The sequence below is a fragment of the Schistocerca cancellata genome, chromosome 7 (assembly GCF_023864275.1).
Source record: "Schistocerca cancellata isolate TAMUIC-IGC-003103 chromosome 7, iqSchCanc2.1, whole genome shotgun sequence".
NCBI classification, from domain to species: Eukaryota; Metazoa; Arthropoda; class Insecta; order Orthoptera; family Acrididae; genus Schistocerca; species Schistocerca cancellata.
In genome coordinates, this window is record NC_064632.1 from 102758572 (window position 1) to 102771700 (window position 13129).

Sequence of the window (13129 nt, forward strand, 5' to 3'; positions counted from 1 at the left end):
ATATATATATATATATATATATATATATATATATATATATATATATACAAATAGTAAAACAATTACAATATGTAAAGACACAGAAATGTCATATATTCAGGTAACAAAAATAAGCAAAACAAATTATAGTACAATAGATGGAAATAGGAGGGTATGCATTTCTGGCGTTACACACCTATGTGTGTGTCCTCAGCAGTCTTGTGTGGAGGTCTCATTCCATCGCTCGCCTGTGTGCCGGCTTGACGCTTCTGTCCTGAACCTGCGGCGGTGCCTCTGTGTATTCTGTTTACACGTGTACACTTCTGTGTGAGTACACAATCGCCCTATTCTGGCCTCTTGCTACGGCTTTATTAAGGTATGTTTCGTTCAGTTTCTTTATTTATTTAGAACTGTGTCCTCCCGTACCACGATATCACACCAGTTGTTTCTGATTAGGCCTCTGCGGATTTATCTGTTTTCACGCGTGGTTTAGTCTAGTACAGAGACGTTTTATGGCATTTTATGCTTTTTAAAATGTTGTAAAAGGAAACTTTTAAGGTTAGTAACAATTCCATTTTCACATTTAGAATCGTCCATACTAGGACCATACCCTAATTTTTGCTTATTTTTGTTATCCCTGTATATAACGGCGGTAGTATCGCGTACACAAGATATGAAAAGGCAGGGCACTGGCTGTAATTTGTGCTCAGGTGATTCATGTGAAAAGATGTCGGCGTGATTATGGCCGCACGACGGGAACTAACAAACTCTGAACGCGGAATGGTATTTGGAGTAAGACACATGGGGCCTTCCATTTAGGAAACTGTTACAGAGTTCAATATTCCGAGAACGACCGTCTCGAGACAGTGCCGAGGACACTAAATTTCATGCATTCCCTGTCACCACGGACAGGGTCGTAACCGACGGCCTCCCCCTAGTGATCGAGAGCAGCGGCGTTTGCGTAGAATTGTCAGAGTAACACTATGTGACCAAAAGTATCCGGACACCTGGCTGAAAATGATACAAGTTCGCGGCGCCCTCCATCGTGTAACGGAACTGAAATGATGGTGGGCTGACAGTAATTTGGAGCTCGCGCGTCGGAAACGGGCGCGCTTGTGTGAGACTGCCAGGGAGTGCACCCTGATGCCATCTATTGGCGAAACTGGGAATTAGCGCTACCTGTCAGATAATGCACTAAGCTCTTGGAGTCAAATGTATTCTTTTTCTTGGTAATTATAAGTTATTACTGTATAATTTAATGTTGTAAAGCGCTAGTAGTAAATTATTATGACTGGTATGAACTCCAGGGTAGTAAATATAAATATTCTTAATTACTAAATGATCTCAGTAAAAAGGTGGTAGGGGAACGCCCCCACTCTTGGTGATACGAGTGTAGCTAGGGGTAGCTGAAGACACAGGGACTGAACAATGGAATAGCCTGGAGAGTGTTGACGTGATCAGACGCGCGTAACTGTGCTCACGCAAAAGTGATTGTGCAACAGAAAAGAGGCGAATATCGTCGCCGTTTTCGGAGTAAAACGCGACGAATGGTTATTAAAGCCGCCTCTATGCCACTGGGGCTGATTGTAAGAGTTCCTGCGCCCAGATTTTATGGCGGACGTGCAGTAGCTTATACGAGTGCTACAGCTCGTAGTTCCAGCCGCCATTAAGGGCATGAGGCGTGAAGAGCTGCGTTAGCCACATGCATCTCACCACCAGCACCGACACGTCTACCCAAGGCAAGACTGCTTGCAATTGTTAAGTCGAACTTTGTATACATGTAAAAGGAGAATACCAGTTTTCTTTTATGCAAGTGCAGAGGACAGAATATAGTAATGAGTAAAATTACAACGCATGTTGTTCATTGTAAAGTGTAGTAACCTCAAACATAGTATAGTGAAATCAGACTGAGGCCACCATCGTCTCTTTCATTTACAATTCTTTTGGTTGTAGAATACTTAGCGTATAAGAATGTTGAAAAGAGCAATGGTCACACCAGAATGAGTCGCCTATTTATAGTTACTTAAATTTTTCTGAGTAACCTTTCAAGTAAAGTCACTTAACTAATTCTGTATCAATTGTCCAAAGAGTAATATCCAAAATCATTAAATAAGTTGAAGGATAGAATTTTGTTAACCCAAGTTGCATAAACTGTCTTGGTAGTAATTACCAAGCCAACTCACAGATACTGAGAGAGTATTTGCTTTGTAGAATCATCTAGAATGATCAGAAATAGTAATATTCAGAATTAAGTTTAAATTCAACTCGAGCCATTTCACTTTGAAACGAGCCAAAAATTCATTTATTCTTTTGCTCCTTCAGAGCTGGCGACCATAGTTATAAGTATTTTCAGGAGGATTCGACGGTAAATCTGCTGCTCTCGTCGTGCTGATAGGATTATCCACTGCTGCTAGCAGTGGTGATTGGATACATAAGCTCACTACCAAGTTAAGTGGGTCAGGTAGGCAGTGTTACCGTGTGAACTGTAGGGCACTGTAGGCCGTGGATCGAACCCGTTCAATCATCACAGCTCTTAGGGAAATAGTCCGGTTAGAAGTGTACTAATCATTAGGTAAATACTGGCGAGTAACGGTCAAAAATGTATACGCAAGTGAATTTAGCAAGGTCCACGTAGCATCTAGTTAATGTGGTGCAATGGCGAGGGTAGGAGTGGAGTAAAAGTGAGATGAGCTTGTGGCAGCTGTGCTGTATTCAAATATTAACAACGTGAATTCACTATTACCTCTTACCATTAGGACTGAGCTATTTACAGTTAAAATACGTAGCAGTAAGCGCAAAGGCGTGACAGCTACAAGTCCGTATTGGTTTTATACATACGGAATTAGGAAGCGGGTCATTCCGTCAGTGGAGGGGGTTAAAACAACCGAGTCAGTTGAGAACATACCCCCTTTACTGATGGAAAGATTCGGCGGTTCGGTCGCAATCGGTAATGCTGGATCAATATGGTGTTGGCCCACCCTTAGTCTTGATGACACTTCCACTCTCGCCGCATACGTTTAGTCTGGTGCTGGAAGGTTTCTTGGGGAATGAGAGCCAATTCTTCATGGAGTGCTGCACTGAAGGGAGGTCTCGATTTCGGTCGGTGAGGTCTGGCATGAAGTCGACGTTCCAAAACATCCCAAAGGTGTTCTATAGGATTCGGGTCAGTACTCTGTGCAGATCAGTCCATTACAGTGATGTTATTGTCGTGTAACCACTCCACCACAGCTGTGAATGGGTGCTCCATCGTGTTGAAAGATGCAATCGCCATCACCGAATCGCTCTTCAACTGTGGGAAGCAAGAAGGTGCTTAAAACATCAACGTAGCCCAGTGCTTTGATAGTGCCACGCAAAACAGCCAGAAGCCCCCTCCATGAAAAACACGACCGCACCATAACATCACCGCCTCCGAATTTTACTGTTAGCACTACACAAGCTGGCAGATGACGTTCACCGGGCATTCGCCATACCCACACCCTGCCATCGGATCGCCACGTTGTGTACCGTGATTCGTCACTGCACCCAACGTTGTGGCTTATGAGCAGCCGCTCGACCATGAAATCCAAGTTTTCCCCTCTCCACCTAACTGTCATAGTACTTGCATTGGATGCTGAGGCAGTTTGGAATTGCTGTGTGATAGTCTGGATGCATGTCTGCCTATTACACATGACGACCCTTTCTAACTGTCGGCGGTCTCTATCAGTCAACAGACGAGGTCGACCTGTACACCTTTGAGCCGTATGTGTCCCATCACGTTTCCACTTCACTACCACATCCGAACCACTGGACCTAGGAATATTTAGGAGTGTGGAAATCTCGCGTACAGGCGTATGACACAAGAAACACCCAATCACCTGACCACATTCGAAGTCCGTGAGTTCCGCAGAGTGCCCCATTCTGCTCTCTCACGATGTCTAATGACTACTGAGGTCGCTGATATGGAGTAGGTGGCAGTAGGTGGCAGCACACCGCACCTAATATGAAAACAGTTGGGGGCCGGATGCTTTTGATCACATAGTGTAACTGGCATTTAGTAACAGCAGCGCGACTCCTGGGCTCATGACTGACTATATCGGTTGGACCCTAGACCCTAGACCGCTTTATTATCAGATTAGTCCCGATTTCAATTGGTAAGGGCTGATGATAGCGCTCGAGTGTAGCATAGACCCCAGCAAGCCATGGACCCAAGTTATCAACAAGGCACTGCTGATAGCTCCAGAATGGTGTGAGCTGGGTTTTCAAGGAATATACTGGGTCCTCTAGTTCAACTGAACCTATCATTGACTGGAAATGGTTACGTTCGGCTGGGAGACCATTCGCAGCCATTCACGGGTGGAATTATTATGGATGTGCCATGACACCGAGCCGCAAATGCTCACGATTGGGTTGAAGAACATTCTGGACAATCTGCGCGAATGACTTGGCCACCCAAAGTGTATAGAATTTTACTCACCATAAAATTCTGTAACTGAAAAAATGTGTGTGAATTTCTAAGGGACCAAACTGTTTAGGTCACCGGTCCCTAGACTTACACACTACTTAAACTGACTTAAACTAACTTACGCTAAGAACAACACACACACCCATGCGCGAGGGAGGTCTCGAACCTCCGGCGGGAGGGGCCGCGCAGTCCATGACATGACGCCTGAAACCACGCGGCCTCTCCGCGCGGCTTTGTAACTGAAGAATTAACAATTTCTTGCAAATAGCTTTAACACAATGCGGCACTTAAATGTATGGAAACAAAAATATTTACAAACGCTGCACAAAACACAACCTCAAGTCTCTAGTGCACTTTCCTTCATGTGATTCTCAAATCGTTCACCGGATTAAAGTAAAGACACGCCCGAAAAACATCTTGTTCTGCTAGCTACACTATTCGCAAGGAACAGTACTTCCGCTAATGGTTCAGATAATTCTTTGCGCCAGTAGGATTCGAATCAGCTACCTCCAAAGCCAGTATTACAGCTATTTAATAACTGCGATTAAGGAGATGGGTCACTAACACGAGGAGGCTTCTAGCAGAATCAATACGACGCTTTATACTTTCCACGCCTAGTGTATTTCCGTTTTGTTATTTCGAAATTTGTCTTGTTGCTTACATTCTCTGTCTGTTTTCTCCACTGTGGAAATGTCAGAATGTGAGGAACGCATGACAGCATTTTTAGCCGAGTGTAACCGCAAGTTTTCATGCAAAAAGTGTAAACAGCGCTCTTTACATGCATACGTCCGCATAAAAAGAACTTCTCAGTTCCTGGCCGCGAGGGAGGTGGCACAAAACGTCCAAAGGAGAGGCAGTATTTCACGGTTGTGTGGTCTGCGCCATGGCAGACCGTGGCTTTTCCTTCTGGCGACTGTTATGAGTCTCTGAGCGTGTGACACGTGGCATTTGTATTTTCAAAGTAATAACGAAATTGGAAAGTGACATTAGCGTGAGCACATAATTCAAGGAAGTCGAAATATGACTCAAAAAGCGACAAGCATAAAGTATCTTCAACAGGAGTGTTCCAATCAGAGTTTTTTTTTTTCCTACCGTAATCCTTTCGAACACTTTGCTGTAGTGCGCAAGTTATTCGGCATCGTCGTGTCGCTTTCTATTCTTGTCTGAATCGTCAGTATTCTACATCAAACATTTTTTTCGATATCTGTTTCTTCATCTGTTCTATTAAGACTCTTTTGTTCAATATTTTATTCGTTTACTTGGTATTTAGCAGAATCTGGAAAACGGATGCACTGCGATGTTTCTCACCTTTTGCATTTTTAAATTATTATTAGAGTTTTTTTTAATATAAAGGTGAGTGCTAAAAAAAATTCCACAACATCTGAGTGTTACATCTTCAAAATTCCCATTTTAATCAATCAAGCAGCGTTTCTTCAGCAAAAGAAATAAATCCTATGTCATTACCAGATATAAATGTATTTTAATAAGAGCTGATCACGAATGCATAAAACGAAACAGGTCATGAGCGCAAACACATAGGGAGAAATACACCTGTATCATGAAAGAAAATAGCTTTATCTCGGTATTTAGCCTTTTGGAGCTGTAGTGAACTCTGGTTAATCGCCTGTATCCTAACATTCTGATGGTTTCTAGCGGTAACATTGTCACCATTTTACAGCTTATGAACAAGAAAAAGTATAATTCGTGTTTAGATATTTACATACTTACTCGCGTTGTTTCATAAGGACGGGACGGGAATACTGTGAATGTGCAGCAGGAACAATCCCTGAATTTGCATGTAATAATTTAAGCAAACCAGGGAAATTTAAATCAATAGTATCCTGGTAGACACCGTCAAGTCGTTTAAATACCTGGGCGTAATGGTATGAAATGCATCGAATAAGTGACGACTGTAAGAAGAAATACGAATGGTCAACTTCGGTTTATTTGGAGAATTTTAGGAAAGTGTGGCTCATCTGTAAAGGAGACCGCATATACACTCCTGGAAATGGAAAAAAGAACACATTGACACCGGTGTGTCAGACCCACCATACTTGCTCCGGACTCTGCGAGAGGGCTGTACAAGCAATGATCACACGCACGGCACAGCGGACACACCAGGAACCGCGGTGTTGGCCGTCGAATGGCGCTAGCTGCGCAGCATTTGTGCACCGCCGCCGTCAGTGTCAGCCAGTTTGCCGTGGCATACGGAGCTCCATCGCAGTCTTTAACACTGGTAGCATGCCGCGACAGCGTGGACGTGAACCGTATGTGCAGTTGACGGACTTTGAGCGAGGGCGTATAGTGGGCATGCGGGAGGCCGGGTGGACGTACCGCCGAATTGCTCAACACGTGGGGCGTGAGGTCTCCACAGTACATCGATGTTGTCGCCAGTGGTCGGCGGAAGGTGCACGTGCCCGTCGACCTGGGACCGGACCGCAGCGACGCACGGATGCACGCCAAGACCGTAGGATCCTACGCAGTGCCGTAGGGGACCGCACCGCCACTTCCCAGCAAATTAGGGACACTGTTGCTCCTGGGGTATCGGCGAGGACCATTCGCAACCGTCTCCATGAAGCTGGGCTACGGTCCCGCACACCGTTAGACCGTCTTCCGCTCACGCCCCAACATCGTGCAGCCCGCCTCCAGTGGTGTCGCGACAGGCGTGAATGGAGGGACGAATGGAGACGTGTCGTCTTCAGCGATGAGAGTCGCTTCTGCCTTGGTGCCAATGATGGTCGTATGCGTGTTTGGCGCCGTGCAGGTGAGCGCCACAATCAGGACTGCATACGACCGAGGCACACAGGGCCAACACCCGGCATCATGGTGTGCGTCGAGGGGACACTGAATAGTGCACGGTACATCCAAACCGTCATCGAACCCATCGTTCTACCATTCCTAGACCGGCAAGGGAACTTGCTGTTCCAACAGGACAATGCACGTCCGCATGTATCCCATGCCACCCAACGTGCTCTAGAAGGTGTAAGTCAACTACCCTGGCCAGCAGGATCTCCGGATCTGTCCCCCATTGAGCATGTTTGGGACTGGATGAAGCGTCGTCTCACGCGGTCTGCACGTCCAGCACGAACGCTGGTCCAACTGAGGCGCCAGGTGGAAATGGCATGGCAAGCCGTTCCACAGGACTACATCCAGCATCTCTACGATCGTCTCCATGGGAGAATAGCAGCCTGCATTGCTGCGAAAGGTGGATATACACTGTACTAGTGCCGACATTGTGCATGCTCTGTTGCCTGTGTCTATGTGCCTGTGGTTCTGTCAGTGTGATCATGTGATGTATCTGACCCCAGGAATGTGTCAATAAAGTTTCCCCTTCCTGGGACAATGAATTCACGGTGTTCTTATTTCAATTTCCAGGAGTGTAGGACACATAGTGTATTCTAGCACAGATCTGTTTATGAAGTTGTAAAAGGTAGATGTTAAGGCTAGTAACAAACCGTTATTCACATTTAGAATCGTGCATGCTCGGCCCATATCCTAATTTTTCTTTATTTTTTATCCCTATAGATAATCTGAAGAGGTCCCACAAAGGCCAAATGCGTCTGTAATCGAAGAATAAATTGTAACCAAGACTGTTTTTAATTCAAACAGTTAATATCTTCCAGAATGAGATTTTTCACTCTGCAGCGGAGTGTGCGCTGATATGAAATCTTAATATCTTGTTGTTAACATACTTCATTTAACAGTAAACATTAATTTTATACCATTAAAACACTATTTTTAATAGTCTGTGACTTTACAATCTCATACTATGCGAAACCCATTAGTTTTAGATAAAGGATAATTGGGACACTTTTGTAGGAGATCTAATGTTGTTTAATTTTGCGCTAGGAAACATTCTCACTACAAGCCGCAGTTTTCGAGCAAACTCTCTGGCTAACAACCCAGCGGTGTGGATTTTCAGCAAGTTCATGACACCCTCCCTCCTACCATCGTACACGAAATTGCAACTGCACGGATTTTCTCTATTCGACCTTGTTTAGTCTTCGTTGACTGGGTTAAAGCGGTTTGAACCTTTTCCAAGATCGTTACCCTCGTACCCTTGCATCTACAGACGATATTTTCCTAGAATCATCATGGAAAATGCTGTTTTTCTTGGCGAAGTACTATCTTGTGGAATATCTTCCCACGTTGCATGGGACGGCGACAGCCATTTATTGCTTGAAAACGTTTGTATTCCGTTTTTTTCCTCGAAAATACTTTTGAGAATAATTTTGTCCTCGTGATGTCTGAATGGAAACTACAAGAGATCTTTTTCTAAAATATGCTGAATAATACACATGTTGTTGTGTCAGAAGAGTAGGACTCATACCCTTTTCAGTGAGAGTTTCGTAAATAGCTGTAGCTTGATATTTTCCAGTCGCACGTCGCAATGCACGCACTCCAAGATGTTTCTCCGCGCCGCTATTTGAAGGAATCACAGGAAGTCTTCTTATCGTTTCGTTGCGTGTTAATGATTTTAGTAATTTAACATCCCAATGAACGTTGGGGGCCTGAAGTTTCTGATCGTTAAGCTGGTTCTTTAGTTCAGTAGCATTTTTCTCGTGGAATTCCTCTTGGGACCTATGGATAGTATTCCTTTTATCTACAAAATCTTTGATATTTTGCCTAGTGCTTTGATAGTACTTGTCATCGTTTGAGCTGCGTCCCTGTCTCTAAAGGTACTTTCGTCAAAGGTAGCAGTAAGCTTGAGAATCATTACTGCTTGACGTCTTCCATTATTTTCTTGTGGTGATGGAATTTTTGGAGCAGTGTTATTAATCAGTGTTCCTGGATATAACTCGAAATCAAGTAATTCTGATTCAGGTCTACCTGAAACTGACGTCACCAGTTCGGAAAGTTGGCCAGAGGAAAGAACTGTAAGAAACGATTATAGGCAGTAGAGAGCCAAAATATGATATCTTACAGAAAGTATTCGACCAGCTATTAGTGGAGATTAATAGATTAATCTGGAGTGTGTCCACTCTTCGCCTTTATGACGGCTTCTCCTCTGCTGGGGGCACTTTCAATGAGGTGTCTGAATGTCTGTGGCCCCTAGAGTCGAAACCAGAGAAGTGGGGTTGAACACTGGAATCTGTAGCGAATTCGACGCTCTAATATCAAAGTATTCCATTGACTACAGCTAGGGAAACTCGAGACATCAGTCAATTCAAGAAATGTACGTAGTTGTACACGAAACACCCCCTTGCAGATGCTGCTTTATCGTCTTCATAAAATCAATCACCACCCCCGAACTCTTTTTGTGTTGTGAATCTTCAGGTTTTGGCGGCGCAAAGGGTGTTCCATTAAGTTTCGGGTGTGCAGCCGCAAGAATTCTCCTTCTTCTTCTAATATTTCGGCTGTATAACGTTCAGCCACCTTCAGAGTGAGCCGCAAGACTGCCGCTCCAGTTTTTTTTTTTTTTTTTTTTTTTTTTTAGCACATTTCATTCCCTTCGCTTAGGGGGGAGGGCGGGCTATTCTAGTGCTTGCATTGCACTTTTTAGCCTTAGGCGAGGTTTACAATTTTATTTTCTTTTTTTTGTACAATTTAAAGTGCTTGCAGAAAGGTGCTTTACAATTTTTTGCACTTTGACGTGATCATTAACAATTAACATTTACTATTACATGATTAACAAGTTTATATAATTAACAAGGTTATAATAAAATTAACAGGTTATATTTTGGTTTAACAAGGAGTATAGTAGAAGGCTTTAACAACAAGATATGATTTGCAAGTTTATGTTTTAGTTCTTAATGTATATAGTACTAGAATTAACATGTTTATAATAATAGAATATGGAAGGGGAAAGGTTAAGGGAGTGATTTGGGGGTGTGACAGTAAGAGAGAGAGATTTAAGCATTGGTATTTGTTGAGGTTTGAGGTATAAACATTGACATATGGTGATATATAATTGTGGTTATTTACTTTGGAGTGTGTAGTGTTTCTGTGTGTGATTTGTGTGTAATATTTCCGAAATTACGTCTGTGTTCGGTTGTGGAGCAGAGGTGAAGAGAGCATATGATTAGAGGTTTTGGATGTTAGTCTGTGAGTAGTGTATAATGATGTCACTATTGCTACTTGCATTGTACAATTATTGCTATTTTCTATTTACATATTTTTTCTTTTCAGTGGCAGAACAGGATTGAGTAGTTGAAGAGTGTACCGGCTTGCTTAATTGTGCGAGTGTTGTCGTTTTGTTGATTGTGTGTGTGTGTTTGTGTGTGCGTGTGTGTGTGTGTGTGTGTGTGTGTGTGTGTGTGTGTGTGAGAGAGAGAGAGAGAGAGAGAGAGAGTGAGGGAGAGGGAGATAGAGAGAGAGAGAACGAGGGAGAGAGGGTGTATGTCTGTCTGTGTTTTATTGTCTGACGTCTAGGTGGGGAGGGGTAGCGGTATGGGTTGTCAGCGGTTCCATAGTTGGGGCTAGGTCTGGGAAGTGGTGTGATGTGTTTTGTGCTACCGTACGCGCTGGGCAGATATACTTGTGTTTGGGGAGTCGTTGAGTACGAGGTCTTGTTGTAATTAGGTTTTCCATGTCAGGTCTTTGTGTTAGTATTCGTTGTCCGTAGTTCGCGCGCAGTTTTGTCAGTCGTGTCTGGAGTGGTTCCACGTTAACTATTTCGTATACGTCGTTGCTGGGCGTCCTTTCCGGGAGTTTCGCAAGGTTGCGGAGCAGTCGTCGTTCTGTAGCCGCTCCAGTGCTCGCTTCGTCCCTTTATACTGTTGTACCGCGCGACTGCGCATGCGGCCACAGATGCAAATGCGCCAGAGACGTTGGTCGGCGGTAGAGACGTGCATAATGCGCGAGTTGTATCTATGACTCCGCAGTTGATCTGTGTTGGCATATCGATATATCATTGTGAGCTGCACTGTGACGACGTCTTTGCGAGTTTATTACAGCAAGTGCCGGATTCCATGATTTATCGAGATTGAAACCACAATCTCTATTAATTAAATTCGTCGTCAAGCGAATTTCAATTGCCTCCTTCACTATCGAGTCCCAAAAGGATGATGTAGTTGCCAAAATTTCGACGTTGTTATACAACAAACTGTGACCATTATCAATACAGTGCTCTGCCACTGCCGACTTGTTAGGTTGTAAAAGTCGTGTGTACCTCTGGTGTTCTGTACATCTTTCTTGGACAGTACGAGTTGTTTGTCCGATGTAAGAAAGGCCACATTCACATGGAATTTTGTAAACTCCAGATTTTCGGAGCAGCAAATCATCTTTGACGGAGCCCACGAGTGCAGCTGTCTTGGGTGGAGGACGAAAAATCACTTTTAATTTGTGTCTGCCGAGAATGCGTCCTACTTTTGATGAGAGGCTACCCACATATGGCCATCGATTTAAAGGTTTCTTCATCTGCTTCTGCTTTCTTTGTGGCCTCTTTCGATTTCATTTTCAGTGCCCTCTGTATTTGTTGTGGAGAGTACCCACTGTCTTCAAACACTCTTTGTAAGTGGGAAAGTTCATCTTGCAGACTGCTTTCGTCAGAAATAATATGCGTCCTGTGAGTCAAAGTTCGGAGAGCACTCATTGTCTGGGCAGGATGGTGGCAGCTATTTGCACGTAAATACAGATCGGTGTGCGTCGGCTTCCTATACACTTCATGTCCCAAAGTGCCATCCTCTCTGCGCCGAACCAAAACATCCGAGAATGGAAGGCATCCCTCCTTTTCAATTTCCATTGTGAACTTTATTTGATCGTGGAGGGAGTTCAGATGCCTTAAGAAGTCTTGCAAGTTGTCTTCACCATGGGGCCAAACTACAAAGGAATCGTCAACAAACCTCCAGAATACCGTGGGTTTCAAGTCAGCAGATTCAAGCGCCTTCTCCTCGAAGTCCTCCATAAATAAATTGGCCACCAGACGGGGTAAGGGACTACCCATGGCGACTCCGTCCGTCTGTTCAAAAAATTCGTTGTTAAATAAGAAATATGTGGAGGTCAGAACATGTTTAAATAAAGCTGAAATCTCTTTGTCAAAACTTCTTTCAATAAGTTGTAGAGATTCTGGAAGGGGAACCTTTGTAAATAAAGCCACCACATCAAATCTAACTAATATATCAGACGGGTTCATTTTCAATGATTTCAGTTTCCTAATGAAGTCAGCCGAGTTTCTTATGTGGTGAGTACATTTTCCCACAAGAGGCCTCAACAATGATGCCAGATGTTTGGCAACGTCATAGGTCGGAGAGCCTATGTTACTCACTATGGGGCGTAGAGGAACGTCTTTCTTGTGGACCTTTGGTAGTCCACAAAGTCTAGGAGGCACCGGATCACTTGGTTTCAATCTCCGAACAACTTTGGTGGAAAGGGAGAATCATTCAGAAGCGAAACAGTTTTCTTCGCCACTCGATTAGTGGGATCCCTGCTGATCTTCCGGTACATGCTATCACTCAATAAATTGTACATTTTATCATGGTATTCGTCCCGAGACAATAAAACAGTAGCATTACCTTTATCTGCTGGGAGTACCACCGTCTGAGTATCCAGGCGCAGCTTGCATAGAGCAGTCCTCTCTGCCACAGATATATTGCTCCTTTGTGGGCGAGCCCTCATAATTGCACGGCATGTTTCACGTCTTATTTCCTCTGCTGAATCAGAGGGAAGTGGTCGAACAGCTTCTTCAATGTCGCTGATAAACGAAGGCAATGGCAGAACCTGTGGCGTGGGTGCAAAATTCAGTCCCTTACTCAAAACCATCATCGTAGC